Source organism: Polistes dominula, unplaced genomic scaffold, assembly GCF_049000335.1.
Source record: "Polistes dominula isolate Pdom_NZ unplaced genomic scaffold, Pdom_raw_medaka contig_22, whole genome shotgun sequence".
NCBI lineage: Eukaryota > Metazoa > Arthropoda > Insecta > Hymenoptera > Vespidae > Polistes > Polistes dominula.
The window spans coordinates 5,340,149-5,349,608 of record NW_028300966.1 but is presented as its reverse complement, the minus strand read 5'-3'; positions in this window follow the sequence as shown (position 1 = coordinate 5,349,608).

Below are 9,460 nucleotides of genomic sequence, written 5' to 3'. Positions count from 1 at the left end.
AACATTAATTTATTTTTTATATTTCTCTCGTGATTAGAGACATATTGTACAATTATCATATGCGGTTAGTATATATAAAGTATATAGTATATATGAAACATTTTACTGCGATTAAACTAAATTGCGTATTTTGTATTCTTATTTCGTTATGTTTACATTTCTAGAGATTGCTCTCTTTCTTTCTCTTCTTCTGTATTTCTTTTTCTATCTCTCGTAACTATTTATGATATAATACACATTTCGTCTTTTTTCTCTAGATCTACATTTCAAACTACTCTTTTAGGCACCATTGGATAATTTTTTTCCGAGCAATGAATAGAACGTCTTCGTTTTCTCGAACAAATTCGTGAATCGATACGACGACCACTTTTTAAATACGCTTTTATTTTCTCCTCGTTGATAATACGTCGATTCCTTTTTTTTTACGTTTTCGTCGATACTGCTCGTGAATCTTAACGAATGAAATTCTAATTTACGCGATTAAAAATTTATGCCAGAATCGAAGATCGTAACGCTGAGACTTACTTTTTTCTTATGTCATCGCCATGACCATTGAGTAACATCATATAAATCGCGATAAATACAAAAATTAATCAATTTCAAATCATATAATTGAAAAAGAATTTTTGATTATTTCATTACATTATACTATTTTTCTTCGTTGTTCGTATCTTAGTTTGAATCAGACAATAGTAAAAAGCAAACATATAATTCTAAGTTTACATAAGAAACTTAAGTTAAAGCAAGTTGACACATATTTTAATTGTTATTATTTTACAAAATATTTATATAATAAGTATTAATTTACAATTTATTCGTCAAATTTTTTAGTGTTAAAAATATGATAACTTACTTCTGAAGAAAATCAATAATATTTAACAGAAGAATGAAAAATAAATTCTTTCAGAAAGATTGTAGCAAGGGTGTTAAGAAGATTGTAAATAGTTTAGAAATCTGTCAAAATTTGGACGCCTACAAAAAACAACATTCAGATAAAATCGCGTTATTTTACGTGAAGTTCTCAAAAATCGTTTTATTTCTGTAAAATATACTCAAAATTTACAAATTTAGGAAACTTGATTCTGAGAAAACTGAAAAATATTGAGAAAACGACCATAAATAAGCAAAATCAATTCTGAAAAACATTTAGCATTCGTAAAACGTTTTTTGAAAGAATATTTTATTTAGCAACGAATCAAGATTTTAACTTCGTTTTTATAATAGAAGAAAATATGTATGGAGAAAACATAGAGAGTATTTTAAACCTACGACAAGAAAATTTACAGTTAAAACACGATATAGGCTCGCTGTGTATTTAGGGTTGTTTCTTTTCAACTAACGTTGACAATTTGCATTTTCTAGACAGGTTCTACAATAGAATAATAATCCCAAACACATGCGCAAAGTGACAACGTAATATTTCACAGAAAATATCATTCAATTATTACCCTCACGATTGTGACCCCTCATAAAACCCTAATTAAAACCCCATCGATTATTTATGTACTCATTTAGATAAAAATATGAATGTAAAACTCGTCTTTACAATATATTTTCCTAGATAAATAATAAAACACGGTATGTACTTTAGCATCAGTTTCCGTACTTGTGCTGATTGTGTCAGTTGTCCTTGCAAAACGACGACGATGCGTTCGGCTTATCACTTCCAGAGTAACGCGTTATCATAAATTTTTCTATTCTAACTTATGTATGTAGCAAGTACAATTCGACCTTGCTTCACTAGGACGATTAATCTTATTAAGACGACGAAAATTGTTTCAACTCTTTTATTTTCGATAATAAAAGATTTTTCTCGGTTACTCAGAATGGATGGAGAGAGTTGAACGGAGAGAATGAATAAAAATATCCGTAGCTTTCGGATTGAGTTCGAAAGGAGAAGTATTATAGAAGAATAAAAATAATAAGAAGAATAAGAAGAATAAAAATAAGAATAAGAATAAGAATAAGAATAAGAATAAGAATAAGAATAAAAATAAGAATAAGAATAAGAATAAGAATAAGAATAAGAATAAGAATGAGAATAAGAAGATGAAGAGAATGAAGATGAAGAAAAAGCCTTGAACGAACGAATAGAAAAGAAAAGAAATGTGAGATATGCGAAAGAGAGAGAGAGAGAGAATAAAATGTCCGAGACAGAAATGTAGCCGTAAAACGTAGCCTCGGCCAACTTAGTCGTGGCCATAAACGACGCATTCGTGGCAACCATCAGGATAAGAGGAGAGGGAAAAACAGAAGCACGAGAGGAATCGTTGAAGAAAACGAAAGAGAGAAAGACGAAGAGAAAAAGAAAGAAAAAGAGAGAGACTTGTCCGTCTTCGTAAGCGACTTACATAATCTTCTCAATAAACTTATGCTCGCAGAATTGCCATGTTGCATGTCTTTCTCTCTCTCTTCTTTGCTGTCATAAAAGAAAAAGAGTCTCCTTTACTTCCTCAACTCACGGAGACTTCTCTCTGTTTCTCGATGACCATTGTCTATCAATACTGATTATGAGAGAGAAACATTGATCGGATGTTGAATCACAGAGATCTACAATAATTGAACGTTATTATTATATTCGTTGTTGCCGTTAAGTATTGTTAATACAATAGGAATAGAATGCGAGTGCAATCAATTCCATTTAAGTTTTCTATTCTGGTTTACTTCAATGATTTGTTATATTAAAGTTTTATTCGATTGATTGTATTATTGTCGTAAATCGTGAAACGTTTCATACACTATTTTTGACTATTATAAATAACAGAGTACACATAATTTTGTTTTTATACGATAGATACGTTTTCCGGAAGAATACGTTTAAAAATATATATATATATATAGGTAAAGAAAAATTTGTTTCTTAAAATTTGGGTCGATCGTGTTAAATCAAAATCGTGTAAAAACAGAATAAGGTGTATTTTAATAAATACTAATTATACATACGGAAATGATAAAATATAGTATAAATGATGGAATATTGAATTGGGAACAATAACGAATAGCATAAAAATGCCGTGACCTTAAAGAATGATTTAAAATAGGCTAAATAAAAACTATATCCTCTTAATATTGAAAGCCATGTGAAAAAAATAAAAATTTAAAAAAAATAATAAAAATTATAAAATAGAGCAATTTTCGAGATGAAAATCGGAAAAGCAAGGATAGATATCGTTTTTCTTTTTTTCGTCAATAAACTTCGGGGACAAAACAAGCATTTAGAAGGGTTGAACAAGGATGGAAGAGGAAGAAGAAAAAGGTTCGACGGCCGTGGCATTACCAATCATTTACGAGGGCATTTACGAGCGTCCGCTTGGAAATTATTTCCCCTGTTGCTGTTCACAACAGCAGCTTAGATTATAAGACTTTTTTCATCCGTCCTACCTTTCTTTTATCGGTCCTTTCTTTAAAAAAAAAAAAAAAAAAAAAAAAAATGTCCTTTTCTCGCTCTCCTTTTACGTCACCATCAGAATCACCATTCCTATCCGACATGTAACATAAGTTGTTAAAAAGTTACGAGAAGTTAGAAATATTGAAATGGATCATCTGGAGAGGTTTTTGATTTTTTCCTTCTTTTTCTTCTTCTTCTTCTTCTTCCTTATATTTCTTTTTTCCTTTATAACTTTGCAAAGCGTTGAAAACCTGTGTGGCGACGAGTTATTCAAGTAGAACGTTTTCTGCTTCTCTTTTATTCGTTCGTCAATCCTTTCTCACGTCGATCTTATTGTTTTCTCTACGTTAATCTTTTTTCTAACAATTTCTTGCCCCATACAAGCAGCAATAGAATAGCTCTGACAAGGACCAAACGCGTTTCTCTTATCCTTGAACGAGAAACGATTAGAAATTGGCCTTCAGCACACTGTTATAAACTCAATAAGGATATTTAAAAAAGGGTGAAACGAATTTATTGAGCTAGTGATCTCGCCGACTCGTGATAAAGCCATTCGTCGTTCTTGTTACCTTCTGGGTGAAATCGGGTTATGCTTTTTAAGTTCGCTTCTGGCATTGTCATTGATGACTTACATAAGGCCCAAAATTCGGAGAAAAAAGTTCAAACCAATTGCATTTTGCTCTAGATTTCTATTCTTCTTTTTCTCTTTTCTTTTTTTTTCTTTCCTTTTCTTTTCTAAAAGGCCAACAAATAAAATGAAGGTAGAATTGTTTGAATTTTAATCTTTTCGTATTTTTTTCCTACGTTTCCCGTACCAATTTTCACTTTTACAACGGAAAGAATTTAAGAATCTAAATAAAATTTTCAACAATGGCAATAGAATAATTTTGTAGTGGAAGAACCTAATACCGGAGCAACTAATCAAACCCGACCAACGCATTCGTACACGGTTTTCTTTCTTGACTATCATAAAAGGTTCCTCTGTTTTTCTTACCTTCTTTTTTTATCTTTTTTCTTTCTCTCGACGGTCGAACGATTTCTCGAACGACCTCGCGGAAGACCTTTCACCGCTCCAAAGCACAAAACGCTTTTTAAGAATTGGTTCGCCATCATTTTCGCCACAATTCTCGATTTTCCTGTTTCCTTTTTTTTTTTTTCTTTTTTTATTTAGGATCTTGATCAAATATAATCAAGGATGGAAGAATTAGATCGATGTTTCTTCGATAACATTATAAAATTTCATTTCATGTGACAAACTAATTTACTATTCAAAACATATGGGAACAAAAAAATACTCGATCACGTGACCGATTAAAATTTTATTTTCCGTATATAATTTTAGCAAAAGAAAAAAACAAAGACTCAAAGATACGAAATATCCCCAAAATATATTATACGTATAAGAAGAAATTTATTTGAGGAAATACTTAATGTTAGAAATATAAACATTTAAACAGTTTAATATCAACACACGCATTATCGATAATACTTAGAATAGTTTTTTGAAAAAACACAAAAGTGAAAACAAGCGAACTACTTTAGCTGGTAAGCTTTTCAAACGTGGGCGTATGTGAGTATCTATTTGTGCGATCTCACCTCGTGTCAGAGAGAAAGGGAGAGAGGGAGGAAGAGAGAGAGAGAGAAAGAGAGAGAGAGAGAGATGGAGAGAAATTGAGAGCAAGGTTCGGGAAGTTAGGAAGATGCTGCTAAGGTGCAACGAATGGCACTTTGCCAAACGATTGGGCAAGTGACCGGACTCGTAGGAAAATAGATCGGCTTTCGACGAATTCGTCTGGGCCAAATCGATGTCTCGGCCCGTGGCCCTCTTTTGCTTACGATGAGAGACAGCTACGCGATCTTGAGAAAAATATTGACGAAAAAATTAATAAGAGGTCTATCGAAAAATTTAAGATAATGGCATTAATTATTATCAAATTTCAAATACCTATGCAATACGTTTTTATAACATTTAATAATATAAACAATTCGAAGTATCTGCATACGGCTTAAGTGAAATTTATTAAGTTTTTTTTTATCTTGGTAATTTTATTGAATTATTAGATTATTTATTTCTTTCTTTTTTGTTTTGTATATTTACACTCTGTACCCGAAATATTAAAATTATTAAAAGTATTTGTACACACGCATATATAACACACTTCGACTATTTTTTTCATATATACATACGTTTCATTTTTTAACCAATTATTTAATAAATTTAAATATTTCGTTTGATTATTTAAAAAAAATAAAATGTTTCAGAAGGATCAAAAGAAAGTGAATTATAATGAAATATCTTAATGAATTTCGACTGAACTTACCATAGTTATTAGTCCGGTAATACTTGCATATAGATAGTTTACAATTAGATTTGAATAAATCGCGATCAATAGAGGTCCAGGTCTCACCGTGAGGATATTGCTGTGTTTAGAAACTATACTTCAATATTTATTATTTTTCTAATAAATTTGTTTTATTAAATAGAAACGTAAAAAATTCAATGCGAGAAATGAGCTAAAAATTTTGTCTATAACTTATTATTCAAGTTGTATAAAAAAATATTCCAAAATAAATGCAAACATGCAAACGCTTCAATATAGATTCGATTGACAGTTCAAATAAAGAACGCAAAGTAACGAAATATGTAACCTTCTGATTTACATTCGATTGAAATTCAAAATGTAATATACCAATTGTTACATTATTAACGCACGCATTCATGTGCACTGATGTGAATCGAATATTATTTTCATAATAATAAGAATTTATAATTTAATAAAAACTACCTCTCATATTATTTAAAACTCGTTAAAATATTTGTATTTCTCATAAGATTAAAATATTGTTATATTTATTGTATGAGGCATTTCACGTGAAGCGGACGAAGAAAAAAAAGTGAGGTCGTGAATATTGTTCATAATTAGCTTGATTGTACTTCTATAGGACCTCAATAATTGTACATCATTATTTTTTTTTTTACCTTAGTTACCAATTTATGGGACTTCAAAGAATTGACAAAATATAAGGAGTAGATTTTTCGAATACAATTAAAAGAGTCAATCCAATGGATTATATAAGAAATAAATCGTGTTTATTAGAGAATATAAATTAATTTTCTTGGAAGTAAATAAAAATTTGAAATTGAACTTTTTTTGTTTAGTAAATCGGAAGTTAAAATTAAAAATGTGAATTTATTAAACTTCGCATATTTTTATTTTGTTTATTTTTACCTTAAAAAATAGCTTGTAGTGTAGAAATATTATACAAAAAAAAATTATAATGGTATCTCGATTCGTTTAGAAGATATGAAGTAAACAGTACGAAGATTCCGTATGGCGCGCTGTACTGAGCGATTTCTAAGTGTATAATTCATTAGTTACAATATTAAACTGTAAGTAGCGATTGAGCCAACAGCCCTGAAGAACCGCTTCGTTGTCCGCTTCACGTAAAATGCCCCATATTTTAATCTTATTTAAAATTACAATATGTATTAAAATTATATATTAATCTTCTCTAGGATTAAGATATTTGAATAATAATTAAATTTATAATATTTTTTAATATTTTGTAAGATTAAAATAATTTTAAAATCTCTTGTTGCATTACTTATCTTTTTTCTGCAAAAATTATTACAATAAGAGACACAGATTAGAGATAGTGGAATCGATCTTATCAATATTGATGACCCTGAAACAAAAATTCATTTTTTAAATTAATTAGAAAAAATACAAACGATACGACTGTTTCGTCTTTTAGTTTTTTGTTTCATAATTCCAATTATTCTATATTATTTATTAAATAAAGAAAAATTAATGAAAATATAATATACATAGTAATAATATAATATTTCAGAAATGCAAGGATTGGACTTTTAATTAAACAATCAATGGACTCCAAAAAAATTCAGTGATCGTGCACAATTACACAAGCACACTTTTTTCAGAATGATTAATCTATTAAAATTAAATTAATATCAATATAAAAATACAAGTACATATTTTATACATCACTCGTGACTCAACAATTTGTATCTTCGTATGGTCATGAGGGAATCTTCAATTTCCGTAATTTGCATGCATACGTGCACGCGCTTTCTCAACTGGATGATTATAAAATTTTAATCTTCCAATTGTTTCATGTTGTAAGAGTGGAAGGAAGTATTATGGAAAAAAAGACACGATTTCGATCACTATTAATTAACGTTATATTCGGTTATCATGTTATTCTGTTCATACATGATCAGCATGTTACTCGATTTCTGTTACGAGTTTCACCCGTTTTTTCTATCGATCTTTCATACTGCACTGAATTGTTCCTTGATTCCTGTTAGCTAGCCTTTCTTTCGATATACCTTGGAATTCCTTCGCTTCAATAATTTTTATGAACTTAAGATATATATAACAGAAGACCAGATTTCCCTGAAATAAACACGAAAAAAGGTTTTATGACACACAGGTACATCACTTAACAATAAAATTAGTTATTCCTGTGCACGTGTAGTTAAGAAAAAGGCAGAGATGGAGTTATATTACTATCTTTCTATTATACTTTTAATACTAGAATCTAAAGTAAAAAAAAAATATTCTGCCGTAAATATTCTGTACAATGGGAATCGCAATAAATTCTTCACACTATTTATTTTTTAAGAACATTGTAATATTATTATATTTATATTAATTGCATATATACATACATAAAGGAAAGGTTTTTATGCCAAAAGGCTTTTTCCTAGCAAACAAATAAAGTTTTTCTATGTTTATTAACTCAACCATGCCTTTTATTTTATTTAATTAATCTAACCTTCATAATTCTAAGTTCATTCCAATTGCAAAAGGACTCTATGATGGAGGAATTTCCTGACATACACTCATATCTCTGTTAATTTTAATAAAAATTCAACAAATCTACGAATACAACCAGTAGGTCTTGTCGATATTGGACATTTCATTTTTGGAACGATTTAGCACTGCAAAAACGTTGAATTTTAACACTAACTCTACTAAAGAAAATTCTACGATGGCTCCAAAGTATTTATCCCCCTCCCCTTTGGTTGAATGATACCGTGAAGTTGATTAAAATTGGATGAATTATTGAACTGATGATGGATCGTGGAATTGTTGAAACGATTATTAATCTGTAATTAAATATTAAATATATAATTAATTATGTTTCATATAATTCTAAACATTTTTCATGAATAAAAATAATGAATAAAGGTTACCATGCTTTAAAAAATAAATGAGAAATAATAATTAATACTACAAAGAAGTTAAATTTTTTTAATACATCGAACCATCCTTTGCCCCGATAGTGCTTATGTGGCATCATACAAATTCTATAGACATCGTAAACAATATTGGTTACCGGATCTTGCCATGAAGACATTGCTGCATTGGAAATCTATTTGGAAATTAACAAATAAATTTCTAAAATTAAAGAAAATAAATAACGAAATATCTGTACGTAGTTACATTATCTGCTATAGATTACTATGATTTCAATGGGATGATGGCTTTTCAATGGTTTTACAAAAATTATAAAAAGAATGGGATGATAGTAAATGCCTTTCTAAAACCAAAGAAAGATTAAAATTATGCTAAAATTTTTTTTGAAATCATAAAAAAATATAAGATTCTCTAATATTAGTTACAAAAATTCTTACTTAACTTCAAGGTATTCACACCATCGAAAATGACTGCATAAACCTGCAAATCACATAAGATTTAACTATATATAAAATTCTATAATAAAATTTTATTTAATTGCGCAGGAATAAATTCTTAAAAGGATAGAAACACCTTACGTCTTCTTACATCTCTACGTTATTCAAAATCAAAATGAAATGTGTCGTGTATATGAGTCATCTCACTACCCGTTATCACGTTATTTGAAAATATTTTTCTATGTGTATTTGATAAAATACAAACGTCCTGAAATTCGCAAAAAGATATAAAAATAATTGATGTTAGTTTCTTTCACTTAGTCTGTCTCTTTTTTCATACATTCAATCGTACGAATTATTACTACGAATAAAGAATATACTTATATTATAAAATAAGCTATTAAAAATAA